The sequence below is a fragment of the Cynocephalus volans genome, chromosome 15 (genome assembly GCF_027409185.1).
Source record: "Cynocephalus volans isolate mCynVol1 chromosome 15, mCynVol1.pri, whole genome shotgun sequence".
NCBI classification, from domain to species: Eukaryota; Metazoa; Chordata; class Mammalia; order Dermoptera; family Cynocephalidae; genus Cynocephalus; species Cynocephalus volans.
The window spans coordinates 80,379,533-80,400,293 of NC_084474.1; positions in this window are offsets into that span (position 1 = coordinate 80,379,533).

Genomic DNA, 20,761 nt, shown 5'->3' on the forward strand with positions numbered 1-20,761 from the left:
TGCTCATCTGTCAAAAGGGACAATCGTTACCTCACAGAGATGGTAAGTGGACAAAAGTGGACAAAATGAGTAATGCTGAGGATGAAGATGAGAACATGTTTATTTCCTTTATTCATTTATTCCAGAGCATTGAGTGTCAGATATGTTAGGTGATGAGAATGGTGAGAAAAAGAGAGACATGGATCCTGTCATCAGAGAACTTACTATTTATAGGGGTAGACAGATATTAAACAAATAATCACACAATGATATGTAGGTAAGTGCCCTAATGACATGTAAGGCTCATCCAGCACTTTTGCTATGGTAGGCATGCTCTGAAGTGTTTTACATACATTAACTAGCTCAGTCCTACAGTACATCTGTAAGATAGGCACTGATATCACCCCATTTTGTAGATAAAGAAGATGAAACACAGAGAAGTGAAGTAACATATTCAAGATTTCAACCCAGGCTGTCTGGTTCTTCACAATCCCTCCAGTTATAATGATAGTGCCATGAAGGTATACTGTCGGGCACTATAAAATAATATACTGGGTGCTAATACAGATTGGGGTGTTTGGGAAGCCTATCAAAGGAAGAGACATTTAAGATAGAATTTAAAGAATGGGTAAGAGACAGGGAAGAGGAGGGAGAAGAGAGCTTGAAGCAAATACCTCGTTGTGGCTGTGAAAAATCAGGAGAGCAGAACCTTGGGACTGAAAAGAAGGCCAGGGCAGGGGACACTGAAAAGACCTGTAGGGACCAGACCAGACAGTACCTTGGAAGCCATGCCATGGATTATGGATTTTAAGAGCAGAGATCTTGTATTTATCCATTTCTATTGCTTGTAACAAAGTACCTGGAACTGGGTGATTTGTAAGAAAATGAAATTTATTGCTTACAGTTTCAGAGGCTGGAAAGTCCAAAGTCCAGGGAACACATCTGGTGAGAGTCTTCTTTGGTGGTGGCTTTATAGCAAGACAGAGGTCTCATATGGCAGAATCGTGGAATAGAGCGAGAGAGAGAGAGAGAGACAGAGAAAGAGAGAGAGAGCGCTCCTCTCGTCCTCTCCGTTTAAAGCCCTCAGTACCATGCCCACGACCACCGCTAAACCATCACCTTAATCACCTCTTGAAGGCCCCACATTTCAATTATCATAGTAGGATTTCCCACCCTCAACAGTCACAGTGGGGATTAAGCTTCAATGAGTTTGGAGAAGACCTTCAATCCACTGCAGATTTTAAGCAGGGTAATGACATGATATGATTTACTGAGAGCTTGATAGATATTTGGTATTATAATCCTTACAACAATTTAATGAGTTGGGTACAGCAGTGTAGATTGAGGTCTAGGGAGATTAACTAACTTTCTTAGGATATCACAGGTAGTACATGGCTATCGCAGGGTTTACTTTGAGGGAGACCAAGCTTCCATAGCCTTAATCTTAACCATAGGGTGGGGTCCTGCCACATGGGGTGCATTGTACACTCTGTGATAAACCTCTCTAATCTCCCATCTGGTATAATTCCATCCAGTCCTGTTGCTTGCAGTGACTTCCACACTGATGTGTCTAGTTCTAACCTTTCATAGGAACTCCAAACTCACCTGTTGACTTGGCATCTCTATTTGGATGCTTGTTGTCATCCTAAATTTAACATGTGAAAATATGAACTCTTGATTTCCCGCCAAGCACTCTCTCCCACAGTCCTTCACAACTTGGTCAGTGGCCAATTCTATCCATTGTCCGAGTTACACAGCTGGCTGCCATCCTCTACTCCAACACAAACTTCCAGCATCTCTCGCCTGACTACTGTAAAAGCCCCCTCATGATTTACTGAGCTTCCAAAGTGATCAAAACCCTCCAGTAACTTTCTCTCTTCCTCAGAGTAAGGCCAGAGTCTTCACCACGGTCTTTAAGGCTGTATCTGTTTTGTTTTGTTTTTACTGCCCAAGTGTTTATGTTTTGTCTATGGCTACATTTATGCTACAACAGCAGAGTTTAGTGGTCGCAACAGACTGTATGACCCACAAATATTAAAAACTTACTATTTAGCCCTTTGAAGAAAAATTTTTCTGACCCATGCTCTACATAATTTTCACACACTCCCCAAGATAATCACACACATACACACACATACACGTGCTTCTCTGACCCCACATTCTAACGCTTCCACCTTCTCCTACTCTGTTCTAGCCATACTGGCTTCCATGCAATTTCATAAACGTTCTAAGCATGTTCCCACCTTGGGGAATCTTATTTACTATTCTCTCTGCCCAGAAGACCCTTCACTCATCTCTCCATATGCAAAGCTCTTAACTTTCCTTTCAAGGTTTTTTCTCAACTGTCATCTGATTTAAAAACTCTTTCAAGTTTCCTTAGATAAAAGAACACCCTCTGTCATCACTCTTTTTCTCTTACCTTGCTTCTTTATTTTTCTTCTTACCCCTAATCTCCACTGATAGTGTGTGCAGTTATGTGTATATTCTCTGTCCGCCTGTTAGAATGTAAGTACCATGAAAGCAGAGACTTTTATTTTTTGCTTTGTCATCAAGGACTTGAAAGAACCAGGTACATCATCAATGCTCAATTATTTTTGAATGAATAAATCACGTAAAATTACTTGGAATGTAACAGACAATTACAGCATAAGTTCTGGAAATTCCTTGGATGGCTGCCGTGTGCTAGGCTCTTGCTGAGCACTTTCACACACATTGATTTCATGTTTACCCTCTCCACAACCTTGGTAGGAAGGGGCCCTTGTTTCTCTTCTATCCTTTTTATAAAAAGATAAGGATATCCCTGAAACAATGTGCTGTGAAAGCTGTTGTGTACAGAGGGGCAGGAAGGAGCTATGCCTCCGGTGCACTCACAAGTGACCATTCCTGAGGTCTGAGCCACTTCTTCCCTCCAGGTGGCTGCTGAGAAAAGCACTATCTCTTTAAAATAGCTCACATAATTAAGATGCTAATAATAAATCACAGTTCCGCAATTTCTCCTGAAAAGATTAAATCCAGGATCCTTCCCCAGAAATCTAGTTCTTGCTACAATGAGCATCCTGTTTACGGGGCTCTCAATAATACAGTCCTAACTAGAAGATGTCAGAATGAAATTAAAGGCCAAAGCACATATGGAGGTAGCACTTTGAATTTTTTTTTTATTAGATACCACATACATACATACAAAAAACGTTTTGAAATGTACAATCTGGTAGCATTAAGTACATTCACATTGTTGTGAAGCCATCACCATCATTCATCTCCAGAACTTTCTCATCTTATGAAACTGAAACTCTATACCTGTTAAACACTAAATTCCTATCCCCTCGCCCCCAGCTCCTGGAAACCACCCTTCTATTTTCTGTCTCCATGACTCTAAGTACCTCATATAAGTGGAATCACACAGTAATTGTTCTTTTGTGACTGGCTTATTTCACTTAGCACAATGTCCTCCAGGTTTTTCCATGTTGTAGCATGTATCAGAATTTCCTTCCTTTTTAAGGCTGAATAATATTCCACTGTATGTATATACCACATTTTATTTCTACATTCATCCATTGATAAGCACTTGAGTTGCTTCCACCTTTTCACTATCGTGAATAATGCTGCAATGAACATGGGTGCCTGTAGATCTCTTCAAGACCGTTCTTTCAACTTTTTTTTTTTTTTTTTTGATGTACACCCAGAAGTGGAATTTCTGGAACATATGATAATCCTATGTTTAACTTTTTGAGGAACTACCATACTCAATCAATCTCATTAAATCTTCCTTAGGTAACATTTTAAAATCTAGATTAAAAGGCTGGTTTTGAGAAATGTTACAAAATAACAAAAGTGCTGGTCTTTGACCTGGTCCCAAGTCTCATGACTTAGTCACTGATTTCCTGGGCTGCCCTAATGACCACTGTATTATTTATAAGGCACAGATATTCTTTCTTTCTTTTTCCTGTGTTTTTTTTTTCCCCCGAATGAGTCAACCAAGGAAGCTGAGAAGGCTGAGTGAGCAATGCCAAGCTTTTTGTATTTCTTCTTCCCTGTTCCCCTAAGTCCACCAACTCGTATCATCTAACGCAAGCCAGAGAGCCAAGCATCAAGGCTGTATTCTAGCAACCCATCTGTGACTTCATGAACCTCTAAACGGACATTAACAGACCCCATCAGACCGAGGCTAAAGGACTGGAATCATACAATAACATTTAATCATAATCTGGATTGAAGTATTGATCCCTGTGTGTGCCTGCACTTTGGGATTATTAAAAAACCCTGGAAATGGGAATTATAAGTAGTACTGGGTCCTATTCCATGCTCTTCTCCCAATCCATTTAGTGTGATCTTGATCAAGCTACTTAACCCACTGTGGGAGTAAATCCATTCTTCTCTCACTACTTTTTTAACGTTAGGTTCCTAAAAGTAAATAATATATTACTCAGAATCTCAATATATTACATAAATAATAGTAAAGGTGCTTTGCTTAAAAAAGCGATGGAGAGGCAGAACCTCATTGATTAATTGTCACTCACCTACTTCAACTCCTCTGTCCCCACCCCTAAAGACTTCTGAAGCTCCTTTGTAGCACCCTAGTGCTGCACAGAACTTAGTTTGGAAACCAATGAAATAGATATCTTGCTATCGATACCTAGATGAAACATGCATTGATTGAGCTCTCCAAGACTCTAACTTCTTTACTTATGAACTGGTTTTGGAAATGCAGTTCATAAATACAGTTTTCGTCATAAGTCTTAAGACACTATAATACATTAATGATGATTCCTGCCATCTGTTGGCTGTGGCCAAAGTTGATGAAATTTTACTCTGATTTATTGCTTTGTTTATAACTATGTAAATTTGCAAGTATTTTATAGATGAAAAAAAAAAAAAAAAAAAAAAAAAAAAAAAAACGAGGCTTAGGGAGACTGCATGATTTGCCCAACACTACATAGCCAGGAGATGGAAGAACCAGGATTCAGCTCCTGAAGCCTGTATGTTAAAAAGAACTCCGTGTTACAGCCTCCTTTTGGAAGCCAGAAGTTGAGAAGCTTCTGCATGTGGCAGATGTGAGAAGCAGGAGGTGCATCCACTGGACTTCCTGCTGGTACTGTTCCAGCACCACTGCGACAGGTTCCCATCCCTAGCCTAAGTCACCAAACTTCTTCCCTTCAGACACCTAAGTCTCCTAGGCCAGCACTGTGCCTTCATACATATACTTTGGCAGAGCTCTTCAGCAAGTTCCAGCAATTAAAGTGGTTCAGTTAACAGTTCAGAGCTCCAGAACAATTCATTTGGTCCAAAATTGGGTCTTTGGGATTGATTTCTCCATCAATTTCCACATTTCTCTCATTCCTCCTTTTTGCCTTGTAAGGCAGATGCTTGTCCTTTTTAATTACACAGGTGCTTCCTCTTGGGTCTTATTTTCTTCCTCAGAGTTCCTTGCAGAGAATTTGCTACAGATGATTTATAAGAAGTTATTGAATCCAAGGGCAGAGTTCAGAAATATTCTTATAAATGGATCATGTTGTTAATTAAGGGTCATCCAAAAAGGCAATTGGGGATAGAGATGTTGCTGAAATCAGAGCTCTCTGCAGTGGTAACAAAAAAGATAAAATAGTCCAATGACCCATGCCAAAGAGAGGAAACTGAAGAAAGGAAGAGATAGGACCAAAATTACCACTTATCAAACACCTATGCTATATTAAAATCCAGGCTCTGCAATATAAACCTTGTGACCTTGAGCAAGCTTCTTAACATCTCCAAATCTCAACTTCCTCAACCGTAAAGTGAAATAAATAACATCTTCAAAGGGTGTTGTCAGGATTAAATAAGGTATGAAAAGTGCTTTGCACAGCTGCTGCTGCATGATAGGCAACATAGAAATGGTTGTTGTTATGGCTATTATTGTTATTTGTGCTTTTGGTTAAAACTCAACAGTGTCCCCAGTGATAGGCATGAACTGGAATCCTGGGTTTCAAAATCATGAAACAAAGATGTTGTAGAACTCTCACTTGTTGGGTGACAGGGCAGTGCTTGTCTTTATGGCTTACATATGAAAATCAAAGTGATGGCTGCTGGGCAAGAAAAAGATGCAGAAAAATGAAGCCAGCTGAAGGGTAGAACTTGTAAATTTTGCAACTATCCTCAATTTAATGTTTGGCATTCCATCCTTGTTAGTGACTGTGTATGGCTTCACAATAAATTGGAAATTTGTTGTTTGAGAAAGTGAAGATTTATACAAAGCTAAATTGAACAAATGGTGAATAATTGATTTAGCTGACCTGACAACTCCCACTTATAAATAGCACAGAATGTTTTACTCTGGCAGTAATTTGGTTTTCTGGGCATCCTGACTCCTTCTAGCAATTCACTTTAGAGACTCAGTGCTTTCTGATTTTCCCATACAGGAAAAAAAAAAAAAAATAGATCATGAGCTCTATTTTCCCAATATCATCCTGGCATGATTTATAGCAAGCATGGTTCACAGCAGATATTCTGCAAAGAATGTAAACATTCTATATTTAGTCCTCTGATTTAAGAATATAGTTTGGCCTACACTTTGCAAAATGAGATATATTTGGTTGGGTTTAAGAATGACTGTGTACCAGTCTTATGAATACTATCTTTATGAATAAAATAAAATAAATAATATAAAATAAATCATGTGTGTCATTGTTTAAAAATGCACTTGCTGGCATCTAGGTAGAGTACATATCATCTTTTAATACATTAGCACAGGAATCATTTATTTCCAAGCTCAATATCTCAAAGAATGGTTATAAAGGATTATATAACTATGTCTATATTGATATGTATGTCTATCTATATCTACATCTACATTGGTCTATCTATCTATCTATCTATCTATCTATCTATCTATCTATCTATCTATCTAATCTATCTATCTAATCTATCTATCTTTCTCAGGCATCCCCACAACAAGGACTGTATGAGTTCTCAAATGGCTTATTCAACAAGTTACAGAAGGAAATAAGGACATATTTTGTCCTTATTTGTAGTATTCCATAATCATGGAATACTAAGATTGAAAGTGTCCTTGAGAGAACATTCTGGTTAACCTCTTGATTATAGGTTCAGTTTCATTCACAAAATGTGCAACGAGCTCTCGTATTGTGATAGGCATAAGGTTGGAATTAGGTGTGTGTGGGGGTGTGTCTCAGGAGAAAAATGAAAAAAAAAAAGCAGCAAAGTGTCTGTTATGAAGGAATTTATATGCTGTTTAAGATATTTGGAAAAGATATTTGAGTGCCCATGGACTGAGGCATGTGCCATGAGGTTAGTGTGGAAAAAGTACTCTAGATGGTTTTTTTAAAAATTATTAGCATATTCATTATTACAAATCATGATTTTTCTTTATGCCCTTTAAGAAGACAAATCTAATTCATATTTTTAGCCTTGCCAGCAGAGTACTGTCCTTAAATATGAGCTTCTTTTCATTTCACCCATTCAATAAAAATCTATTAACCATCATCTATTTGCCAGAACCTTGTGTGGGGCACATGGAATGCTGAGTGCAATAGCATAACCCTGACTTTATCAAGAGCCCAAAGTCTAACAAAGATGGCCAGCATTTGAACAGGAAATTGAGGTGTCATGAGAATTCTGAAATATTGTCGTGTCCCCTGCTTCAGACTGACTTATGTGTAGCTGTCCTGGAATGCTGTGGGAAGAGATGACCCAATACGGGCAAGAGAATTGTTCAGTTTTTAATCTCTCCTGCCAAAGTGAGGAGAGAGGTGAGGCATATGAATGAGAGAACAGTTAGTTTTTCTTTCTTTAAAAACATAGACCTCAAATAAACATGATGTATGCTAATTTTGGCAAAATACATAACTAATGAGCTGAATAGATCATTGTGATTTCTTGTTATGATTTTGTGTGGTTGTGCACTTTCAGGATTGCAAGTCAGAGGTTCTAAATTCAAATTTCTGCTCTGCCATGGAAGTAGGTGTGTATCCATACAGGCAGGATCTTATTCAATCATATTGTACCTCAGTTTTCTTGGACGTGAAGTGAGAAAGTTACGCCAGATAAACTCGAAGTCTGTTCTTTTGACAGTCGAGTTACACTACTGTTTACTGACCACTGAAAGTCACTCACGACATAAAAAGTCTCTTTGGCCCTATGGTACAATTAAGCTAAAATACATTTCCAAGGTCATATATACTTCAGACACAGAGCCATTTGTATTGCTTACAAGTGCCACATCACTGGTCAGCAATTCCAAGTTTTTACTTTTTATTATATTTGAACAACCAACATTTGAAAGGCAAATGTTTCTGACACATCGTCTCCTGCCTGAACTTATTTTTAATAACCGATGAGAAAATGATTGTCGCAATATGGATGGACTCTGTGCCCAGGTTCATCGTTTGAGACTGTGTGACATTGAGGATCTATATAACCTCTCTGCATCTCAGTTTTCTCCTAAAAATAGAGCTAATTAGTGTGTCTGCCCCATTGGGCTATTTAATGTAGATAAGGGAGAGAGTGTGACCATTGTAGTGTCTGATGTATGATAAATGCTTAAAGACTATAGCTCCCCATATGGCAGTGGTGTCCCCTCTCTTGAGTTCCTTTTTGACTGGACCAACCTCTACTCAAATAGGTGGAGGGTGGCAAAGCTGGGACTTGAACCCAGTCATATACCTGAGACTGTACTCCTTTCACTGCCTTGTCTCGTGATTAGTTAGAGTCAATGACTTCTAAACACTAAGACTTACTGATGATATGAGTCTATGAAACTTCCTTCCTGGTGGGCTTTGCATACCAGATTGTTAACTATATCATTCAGTGAATGAATATTGGTAATTAATATTAATATAATTCTTCTGCTATGTGCTAGGAAAGAGTTACGATCCAATTAAGTTTTAGTCTTGATTAGACATTAGAATTTCAGAGTATATTTGAGAAATATCATTACAGAGCATAGGTTTTGGAAAGCTTTTCTACACCAGGAATTAAGTTCTCATCTCTTACATATTCACTAACTTGTGCGTGTCAGAGGTCTCTGATTTCCTGCTTACATAGAAGCTCACCAGCTTTCCATCCCCGATAAGTTCATTAAAATAGTGTGATGGTGAAACATATTAACAATAGAAGCTGTATTTATTGAATGTATATTATTTGCCAGGAATTTTACATATTTTATTCTATTTTCAAAATAACCTTGCATGGCAGATATCATTATATTCATTTGACTAATTTAGAAATAGAGACTCGAAAAACTTGAATTCCTTGTCCCATAGTTAGCAAGTGTCAGAGCCCAGCTTGCAACCAAGATTATCCCATTTCTAATGCTCAGCAATTTCCAGTTCCACTCTACCTGTCTAGAGTGGAAGGGAATGACATTCCCAGGAGAGATAGGAAGGGCAAGCCTCGTTCTAACCGACTGCAGAAGTGCGTGTGTGTGTGTGTGTGTGTGTGTGTGTGTGTGTGTGTGTGTGCGTGCGCACGCACATATGTGAAGTCATTTTTTTTGTGCGTGTGAACCAAGATATTATATACATTTGGAAGACCTCACTACTTAAATAAACCAAGTAGTGACACTTTTTACAAAATGAAAAATACTTTTGTATAAGGAATAACCATTCCATAATAATCGGTGTGGTGAATCTTCATTTTGACGTGACAAGTTTACTTAAACGAACAAGGTGGATAGGTGCTTTTTTTGTGACAATCGTGATGGCTTCTCTGATTTCACCCCATCAGGGGCAAACACATAGTGTAGAAGGTGGGACAACTGTTACAAAAGCAACAACTTACGTTCTTGTAGAACTTTAGTATTTTTATGGATTCAACTGCACAATCACCTTGTGAAGTCATCATCCTATCACTGTCTCCATTTAACAGAAAAGCAAAGAAAGGCCCAGAGAAGTTAAAAGCTTGCCAAGTTTCAAACAGCCAGAAGAAGCAGAGTCAGAACTTAAAGCTCAACCTTTCGGTGCCACCCAGAATGTTGTCTCATCTAAACTACACTGTTTTCTGGTGGAATGGGTGGAGGAGAGGAGCACCAAGAGCTTGGGGCAGCAACAACCGGCATGAGCGATCCTTTACACAGCAATAATTAGCACAGTTGGTGTTCTTTTGATGTTGTCAGTTTGTAACCAACTACTCATTATTGTCACTTAAAAACAAAATTTAAACTGACAGTTATATTTCTTGTAGTCCAGGGTCTAATTTTTACTACAGTATTTAAAAAACGATTTCAGAAAGCTTAGAAGTAAGTATAATTTATGCAGAATTCATTGAACATTTACCATATGCAATGTGGATGTATGTATATATATATATATTTATGTAAATGATTGTAGCAGAATAATAATATGTTTTAGGGTAGATATTTACTTTACTATGGATGTTGTGGGAGAATGAATGACCTACTTTTGAAGGTGGTATTAAAGATAGCTTTTATGCAGATGATGATATTTAAATTGGGTTTTGAAAGATATGTAGCATTCACCGGAAATGCATGGGAAAAACTGAATTCAGACTGAGGAAAATAGTATGTGAAATAACATTAAACCACGAAAAGGCAGTAGATGTTTTAAACACGGCAATGGTGAACAATTCAATATTTAGAGAGTAGAATGTAAAGAGGAACTCGACTGCGATAAGCCTCATTTGCCCTGGTAAAGAGTGTAGATTGTATCCTATGAGCAGTGGGGAGCCATTGAAAGTTTTCAAGAAAGGGAGTTACATGATCAAATGGGAGTATGAAAAATATTTTTTTGGAATATGGAGAATGTGTGGATGCGCTTAAAGCAAAGAGTTAAGGTAAGAGGCAGATGCAGCAATCTCAGAGAGAGATTGCCCAGAGAAGTGGTAGGGTATGGAGAATATACCCAAAAAGAAAGAGAAAAATACTTTTGCAGGAATGTTTTTCCATAGACTTTGCTATTTTATTCACTTACTGAATTTATTTCTTAAAAAATTACAAAAGAAATTTGTCCTCACTACAAACATTGAAGCAGTGTGAAGCTATGAAAAGAATAGCTAGTAATAATCCCTCATACTATCCCTTGTCCCTAGGGAAACAATACTAACAATATTAATATTTATGGGCATCTTTGAATCTATTTTTTAATGTAAATCCAAAACATACAGATATATGCTGTTAGTCCTTTTTATGGAAAACATCAAATTCATACACAAAAATTTTCTTTGACTTGCTTAAATTCTCTATTACATCTCTCACTTTTACAACCCATCAGGGACATACCTCAAGAGCAATAAATAGAGATAAAACTTACTTTTTTATATGGCCGAATATTACATGCATGTGCCACAATTTGTGCAGCCATCTCTTATTTATATACATTCAGTTTGTATCTTATTTTTGTCACCAGAAACTATTAAGTAATTTACATAACTTTTTTATTAGATTCTCTAAAAAATGGCCACAGAAGTTTTTTTAAAAATTGATTTTGTATCCTTTCACAGCTGGAAAGGACCTTACATATGTCAGCCAACCTCCTAGTTTGCAGCTGAGAAATTGGTAGGATTAAAAGAAGCAGAAAAGAGCTCAAGATCATGTAAATAGTTTGGTAGCTCTTCTGGAGCCAGAATTCAGTTTCCTGGCAGCAAATTAGCCCTCTTTTCACAGGGTAGATGCTTACAGAGAACGGAGGTGAAGATTCCTCAGTGGCTGGGGATTTGTAAGCACAGGAATCTGCAGTTAGAACTGATCACCTAGGCCTTATCTCTAATGCTTCTAGCAAAGAGAGGCTCCTTTGCCACTGACGAGGGCTGGGGTCATCGGAGCCCTAAACTCACCTCAGACTTCTGGTCTGAGGAAGAGCCCCTATATCAAGTGTGTGGGGTTTCCTGGTGGGAGAACAGAGGGTACTTCCTTTTTCCTTCCTGGCGCAGATTACTTTGACCTCTTAAACATCCTTTTGACGCCTTGTCTCAACTCCCCTCCTACATGCACAGCCTCCAGCCCTGGGGAATAGATAGGACCAAAAAACAAAAACAAACAAACAAACAACAAAAAAAAAACATGAAATGCTAAGTAGTAAAAGACCGGATACTTTTTCTATAGTTGTTTCCAGACCTGTCTAATCTTAAGAATCACCCAGAGAGCTTACCTACAGTTGAGATTACTGATTCCAAACATGACTTTCCAGGGGGAAATTCCCTGCCAAAATATTTTAAAATATATTATTTTAAGGGTACTTTAAAAAGTTCATGGAAAGATTCACATTATCTTTCAATTCCATTTTCCCACAAACTTTTCAAAGCACCCTTGTATTATTTAAAAGTTACACACGTACACACACAAGATAGTTTATCTTCTGAGTTCGTAGGTATTGCAGTGATGAGTGCAGCTAGTGACCTGTGGACTATATCTAACATTTCTATTTCCTCAATGAGAAAGCTGATCTCTAGAAATGCTGTACAACTTGCCTGAAACCATTCAACAATGGTTCTGTGACTTAGCTGGGACCACTCCCAGTTTCCCAGGTCCCAGGTCAAAATTCTTCCTCTGGATTTATAAATACAGATTCCTTTTAAAACAGAGGAGATATTTATCTTTGTCAAAGGGCCCCTGAGAGAGGATGTAAGAAAACGCTATAAACCAGATGAGTGCTGAGCAGAAGGAACATTTCTAAACTGTCTGATGGGGTGCAGAAAGGTGGGAAACCAGAGTCCCAGGCATGCATGGGGCCACAAGGTCTCGCCCGCTTGTTGTATTTCAAAGGCTGGTGAATGGTGAGAACGTTTGCAGTGGAGGCCATTCTAATTCATCTCTTAAGCATGTGAAAGACATTTAGAGACTGAGTGATTTTCAGTCCTTCCAGGTTTGGGAATTAAAGGTAAATATGGTGCGGAAAATGCTTTGGCCTGGCTTTAAAGGCTTGTGTGAAATGCTTCCCGAGGGGGGAATTGTGGGTCACTAGAAGGTTGCTTCTCACTAATGCCCTTGATTGGTTGTTGGTGCACAGCTCCCTCTGAAGTGGCAATCAGTCAGAGTGACCACTGCCCTTTTGCTGTAATTATCAATGGTCCGGCAATTTCCCTCAATTTTAATCAATTTGGTTTCTGAATAGCTCTTTTCTTTGTTTTACACAAAAGAGGCAAGTGTTCTCGGTCACGGTCCCTCCCTGCTCCCTGGCAGCTCCTGTTTTCTTTAGGAAGCCCTTTGGAGACCTTGTCCACTTTTAGGCTGTGCAGAAGGTCCCCATCTCCTTTTATTAAAGCAAGATTCATTCTCACTGACATTCCAACTCAGTCCAATGCGATTAGCACTGTGAATGTCAGAGATGCAGTGCGATGGGGGAGGTCAGAGACGGGGGGAGGTCAGAGATGGGGTGAGGGAGGGGAGAGCTGTGGCATGAAAATAGACTTAAGTACCTGAGACTGTTGGTTATATGTTAGGGCTGCCAGTTAAAATACAAGACTCTCAGTTAAATCTGAATTGCAGATAAAGAACATACTTATGCATACATTAAAATTCTGAAATGTTTTTCATTGATTATCTAAAATTCCAGTTTAATTGGATGTCCTGTCTTTGTATTGGCTAAGTCTGGCAACCCTACTACGAACAAATGAAGGTGATGAAGTGAGATAGGGTCAAAGTCCATGAAACCAAGAAGGTGAGGGGTCAGGTGAACAGTAATAGCAATGGTGACAAAGAACTTGTATTCATTCATTTGCTAGTGCATTTGTGTTTTTGAAAATTCATTGATTTAGCAAAGATATATTGGATCTTGCTATGTACCTGACATTATAAGGAGATATTAAGATAAAGAAAACAGATTAGTGTGAATGAAGTTGTGTAAATCAATGTTATGATGCAATATGATAAGTACAACAAAAATTGATACATCTGTAGTTCTTGGTCCTTTGCTTTTTCCCATCCATCTGCTGAAGGCATATGACCAACAACAACTGAGAGCCAATATATGTTAGAATATACCAATCTTTCCTTATCAGGAATCTTTCCCAACTTCTGACTCCATTCAAGGTAACTCTTCAGGAAGTAGGCTGAGAGGATGAATTTCAAACACCTGTACATTTTATTTGGGCTTCAACTGAATCCCGCCCTAAGTATGGGAATTGGTCCATAGCCATCAATATATTCCATCGGTAAAGAGGTGATATGTCTACTTAAAGTTTTCTCTACACAGGAGGCCCTAAGGCATCTTATTAAAATCCATTTTTAAATTGGATCCAGGCCTCTTGCTTGCCATTTTATTTTTTGTAAAGGATTATAACACCTTTGTAATATGTTTCATGTTCTTTGTGGCAAACATAGAAACATACATTTCATACACAAATACACTCTTATCAAATTAGAGTTGGAATTAATGAGAAGCAAAAATGAATCTGGAGAAAAATCAGTTCAATTGGATTTTCAAAGTGCCCGTGCGATACCCATTAGTTGCAGATATAAACAAGAGATGGTTTGCTTATCTGGTAGTAGGAACTTAGAGAGCAGTGAAGGAGATAAGGTAGCCCACTGGGAATCCTTTGCTTCAGAATTTTGCCATGCCACAGCCACCTTTGTTGGGGTTCCCAGACAGACATCATCCACTCCCATAAGAAATCTTGCTACTGCCAAGTGTGACCCAGCATTTTGGCCATGGGTAATTTGCTTGGAGTGAACACCTAACTCAAGGATAGCCACTTGGCCAGCAGACTATGGGTGGCATGAAAGGACTGGTGGGGGGACAACGGTGACCACCTTGACTGTCAGATTTTCTCTATTAGAAATGAGCAGAGAGCAGACAATGAAAAGCACAGACAGGGAGAGTGGTTGAGTTAGGGCAAAGGGAGGTCAGGTTCAGAGGCCCTACAGGAGAGGCACAGGCACCTGTGGGGCTGTGTGGCTGCCCAGATGTGCACTGTATGTCTATGTGCACCATGTCTTCTGCATGTGTGCAATGAACTTTCTGAGATCTCAGATGACCTTCAGGTTTGTGAAGGTGTTTCCGTCTCTCTGAGGCCTAGATGTGTGATCATCTCTGTTCTTCCTGGAGGCCAGACAATGGGAATATACCTGGTTTCCATGAGACCTGATTGAGGTCCTTGTTTTTCTTAAGGCCATGCATTTTCTTTCAATAACTTTCTATGATTTTAGGTAAACCAAGGTAGGCCAGTGCTACTTCCAAGCTGAAGATCAATCTCACAAACTCAAACCCAACATGATAATTATGTTATGAAGCAGCATAAAACCTATGCATAGAGCACAGGAAAAGGAAGCTGAAAAGACAAGTGGTGGGGGAGGCTGGTTTCTTTTGGGAGAATTAGAGATGGCTTCTTTAAAGACGCAGCATCTGAAATGGGCTCTAAAGGAGGGGTCAAGAGTTTCCTAACCTAGCCTGCTGCCTTCTAAGAAAGTAAATAAAACCATGTGGTAGTAATAAAAAACATTCCTCTGCCTACTGAGTTGAAATCAGATGTCCATATTTCAACTGACTAAAATGCACACATGCACACACGCGCACGCATATAAACATTTTGTATCCAGCAATACCACTATCTCTGTTATGAAACACCTTCATGTCTTTCCATTTTCTCTTTACAGAGAAAAGTTACAAAGGGGAAAGGAGCTAAGAAAACAAGCAAATGGTCATTGACCTAATGCCGCACCTCATCCCAGGTGCACGTGTTACCTCACTTGAAACTCAGAAGAATTTGCTGATCCATTGCTCCTTTTTTATAGGTGATTTAACCAAATGTTAAGTGATTTCCCAATATCCCATAAACATTAAGAATATGCATTTCTTCCCTTGTAATTAACAAAGAATAAAAACAAAAACTCAGTGTTGTCATATAGGACCTGCTCCCAAAGTTCCCCTTCTGCCCTGGACCAGGGTCCTCTCTCTCCTTCCTGGTAGCTCAGGTCCCACCAGACCCACAATTTGCTCAGGCCAGGGCTTCCCCTCAGTAATGCAGAGTGTATGATAATTTTGAATCTGCCAGCCCCATCTCTAAACTTACCTGCCCTATGTCCCATTTCTTCAGATTCTTGCTAAAGAAATAGTTGTGGAATAAGCAAATCAAATAGTAAGGTAGTAATAGATGATAATGACCAAAATGCAATTTCCTCTTAAGACTGCATGGCATTTTATCCTGAAGAAACTTGAACTTAGCATATCCCTAAGAGTGGAGTTCACTCAATAAGTTTTTTAAAAATAGGTCAGGTAGATCATTAGTTGGAGCCTAAAACAAGATCCTGCTGGTGAGTTCAGCCCTATTTCCCTCAGAAAGTACTATTTGTCTTGAGCCTTTCCTTATAAATTCTGGAACCCCCAAATATGAGACCCAAAGAGTGTAATAAATAAAGTTCTTGAAGCCCATCTCATAGTTCAGCTTTAAGTACAGCACCCTTTTTTAAAAGGTGAAAATAAATATTTTTAATTTGAATTGAAACTATATTTGGAATCCACCACAGTCATAGACCAGCTAACCGATGATTACTTTCTCAGTAACTGTGGCCTTTTGTAGCCTTTCTTCAGTGGTGTATGGATACAGCCCCATAAGAGCTCTCAAGAGTTGACTGTTCAATTTCCAGAAAATTTGTGACCAGTTGACCTCACACTGGTCATTTGTAATTGGCCATGGCCGGAATATTTATATCATGGAAATTGGTAAACACTACAAATTCAGGATGTATCATTAATTATTTTACCACAGAGACACTTGTTGAATTGTTAAACATTTACCAGCAAACCACCGCCTGTCTTCCTCCCTCCCACCCTATTTCATTCCTCCCTTGTTATTTTTCTTTTATTTTCTCTGATTATGAATATTTCTAACTTATACTGGGCATTTTGAAAGGCCCTTTACAAAAAACAAACAAACAAAATCTCATCATAACTATTTCACAATTTTTACAAACTTTCACAAATGAAGAAACAGAGGCTCAGAGAATTTATGTAATGGCCCCCCTCACCTCCCAAAAAACATCATCAGTAAATAGTGGAAGTGGAATTGAAACACAAATCTGCCTTATTCGCAAGCCCATATTCATTCCCTAAACCTGTACTAACACACACGCACACACAGACACACACACACACACACACACACACCCCAAACAAAATCAAAAAAAAAAAAAAAAAAAAAAAGGTTGGGGCAGTTCCCAAACAGACCTGCTCTGCTTCCAGATGTTGCCTTGAAAGATCTGGTACTGGAGAACAACACGTCTTCTCATCCCCTACAAACATCTGCTCTCAAAGTATCATATCAAAAATAGTTAATAATGAGAATGGGAGGTGGCAACCTGATCTGGCATCATCTGATAGTGAAAAATTCAGGTAGAAGTTTTCACTACCTTCTGGTGAAAATGAGATTTCTTAGTAGGGTGGTCCACAAGAGGTTGCTCTGTCCTGGCAGAGAAAAGTAAGGGTAGAGGTTACTAGGTACTAACTACCACACCCCTCATCAAGTCCTGTCAACATATCAATTGGAGATACAATTAGGAAAAGTCTGCTCTCTCTTTTTTTTAAAATCTTTTGTCCCTAGGGGTTGATTATTTCCATCTCTGGGCACTCGTTTACTAAAGGAAAAGCTCTATAACTCAGCTCTTACAACACCAAACTCTGGTGAGCTCAGGGCACATAATTCAGAAACATCTGGATTTAATTTCCTTCTTAACAGACATGGGATTAGAAATTAAGGGAAAAAGTTTTGGCAAATGGTATTTGGGAAGATTGTCCAGACCCAAATTAAACACAAAACCTAAAATCGAAAAGGATAAATTCATTTACTCATTCATTCAACACATATTTATTCAGCACACACCTCCTTTGTGGCTGGGACTGTTCTATACACTGGAAAACAGTGAGCTAGACAGGTAAAGATCTTCATTCAAGCAGGGTGACATATAAAATGAATTCTTGAATCTGGAAATAAGCAGGATAATTTCAGATAGGGATAAATCCTGTGGAGAAAATAAAACAGGGTCTTTAACGGTGCCCTTGCAAGTAGGTTACGAATGGTGTCGCCATTTTGGATTGGGTCTTTAAGAAAGGCCTCTCTGAGGAGGGAAGATTGGATCTGAGACCTCAAGGACCCAAATCTAAAGAGACTCTGTGAGGTGTTGAAGCTCCGTGATAAGTGGATCTCTTCAGGGCTGCCATTCTCCCTTCCCCACTTCTGTTCCACATGTCTTGAGTCAGCCCACTCTGTTCTATTAATTCCCACTCCAGCTACTTTTCCACTACTTCATCCCCCTCCTGAATGCTTTATCTTCACTCAAGGTCTAGTTCAAACAAGGCGAAAAAGCAGGACTACTAAATGGCATGACCTGGTTGAAATCTTGGCTTTACCTCTTCATAGTGTTATCTTGCATACACATTTAACTGTACATGATTCAATTGTACAACTTGACAAGTTTTAACTTATGCACACACCTGGAAAATCATCACAAAAATAAAGATAATAAACTTATCATCACTCCCCAAATTCTCCATATGCACCCTTGAAATACCTCCTTCACACCTATCTTTCTACCCCCCCAAACCCATGCATCCAGTGATATACTTTCTGTCACTCAGATTAAATTGCATTTTAAAAATTTTATATAAATTGAATCATACAATTTTTTTTGACCTGGTACCTTTTATCGAACATAATTATTTTGAGATTCACTCATATTGTTGCATGAATCAATAGTTCATTTCTTTCTATTGCTGAGTAGTATTCCATTGTATAAATGTACTATACTTTATTCATTCACATCTTAACAGACAGTTGAGTAGCCAAATTGTTTTCCAAACCTGCGGCGGGAGCATCGCCACGCTCCCAGCGCCGCACTCTCCGGAGTGCGCCACAGGCTCGGCCTGTGGTTGTACAATTTTAAATTTCCACCAGTGTATTAGAGTTCTAGTTGCTTCACATCATCACCAATTCTCAGCATGGTGGTTTTAACTTCAGATAGTCTAATGGGGAATGTTAACATACTTTTAATTCGCATTTTCCTAATTATCAACGATGGTGAACAGATTTTTATGTGCTTATTTGCCGTAAGTATATCTTTTTTTAGTAAAGTGCCTATTTAAATATATCCCCCATGTTTTCTTAGGTTTTTCGTTTCCCTGTTGAGTTTTTAGAAATTTTTATATATTTTGGATACAAATCTTTTATCAAATATGGAACATGAAAATATTTTCTACCAGTTGTGGCTTGTCTTTTCATATTTTTCTGTGACTTTTATTTTTCTCTTTTTTTTCTTTGCTTTTATTGATTGGACATATTAATGGGGTACAAAGCTGATCATCACCACCTGTGCCCAAGATGTGATGATCAGATCAATAATATTGGCATGTTCCTTACCACAAAGTGCAATTTTTCCCTGTGTCCCCCACCCAATTATTCCCTGACTTGCCCTCCCCCCCCCCAGCAACCGTAGGTATGCTCTCTCCCTCTACAAGTCCAATGCACCACTGCATTCTCTACTTCTTTTTCTCCTAGCTCCCACTTATGAGTGAGGACATATGGTATTTTTTCCTCTGCATCTGGCTTACTTCACTTAATTTTCTCTAAGATCATCCATGTTGCTGCAAATGGTAGAATTTCATTCTTTTTTATGGATGAGTAATATTCCATTGCATACATATACCACATTTCCTTATCCAGTCGTCCACACATTTAGTTGGTTCTGCATCTTGGCTATTGTAAGTAGAGCTGTGATAAACATGGGAGTGCAGGTATCCCTTTGACATGATGATTTCCGTTCCTTTGTGTATGTAACCAGAAGTGGGACTTCTGGATTGTATGGTAGTTCTATCTGTAGTTGTCTGAGAAACCTGCATACTGCTTTCAACAGTGGTTGTACTAATTTACAGTCCCTCCAAGAGTGGAGGAGTGTTCCCTTCTCTCCGCATCCTCTCCAGCACTTGTTATTCTCTGTCTTTTTTATTATAGCCAGTCTAACTGGGGTGAGATGATATCTCAATGTGGTTTAATTTGCATTTCACTGATGATTAGTGATCTTGAGCATTTTTTTCAAGTACCTGCTGGCGATTTGTATGTCTTCCTTTGAAAAATGTTTATTCACAACCTTTGCCCATTTTTTAATTGGGCTGTTTGTTTGTTGTTCTATGTAGTTGCTTGAGTTCCCTGTATATTCCAGAGATTAACCCCTTGTCAGATTTTGCAAATATTTTCTCCCATTCTGTAGGCTGCCAGTTCACTCTGTTGATTGTTTCCTCTGCTGTGCAGAAGCTTTTTGCTTGATGTAATCCCACTTCTTTATTTTTTTTCTCTTGTTGCTTGTGCTTTGGGGCTCTTATGTCATAGTCTTTTCCCAGTCCTACTTCCTTTAGTGTTTCCCTTACATTTTCCACTAGTAGTTTTATATATTCAGGTCTTATGCTTAAATCTTTAATCCATTTTGAGTTGATTTTGATATACAGTGAGAGGTGCAGGACTAGTTTCACTCCCCTGCCTATGGATGTCCAATTTTTCCAGCACCATTTACTGAAGAAGCAATCTTTTCCTCAATGTATGTTCTTGGTGTCTTTGTCAAAGATTACTTGGCTCTAAGTCCATGGGTTGATTTCTGGGTTCTCTATTCTGTTTCATTGGTCTGAGTGTCTATTTTTATACCAATACCATGCTGTTTTTGTTACTATAGTTTTACAGTATAATTTGAAGTCAGGTAGTGTTATGCCTCCAGCTTTATTTTCTTTGTTTAAGATTGCTTGGCTAGTTGGAGTCTTTTGTTGTTCCATATCAGTGTTAGGGTTTTGTCTTGTTTTGTTTTGTTTTGTTTCTATTTCTGTGAAGAACATCATTGGTATTTTGATGGGGATTGCATTGA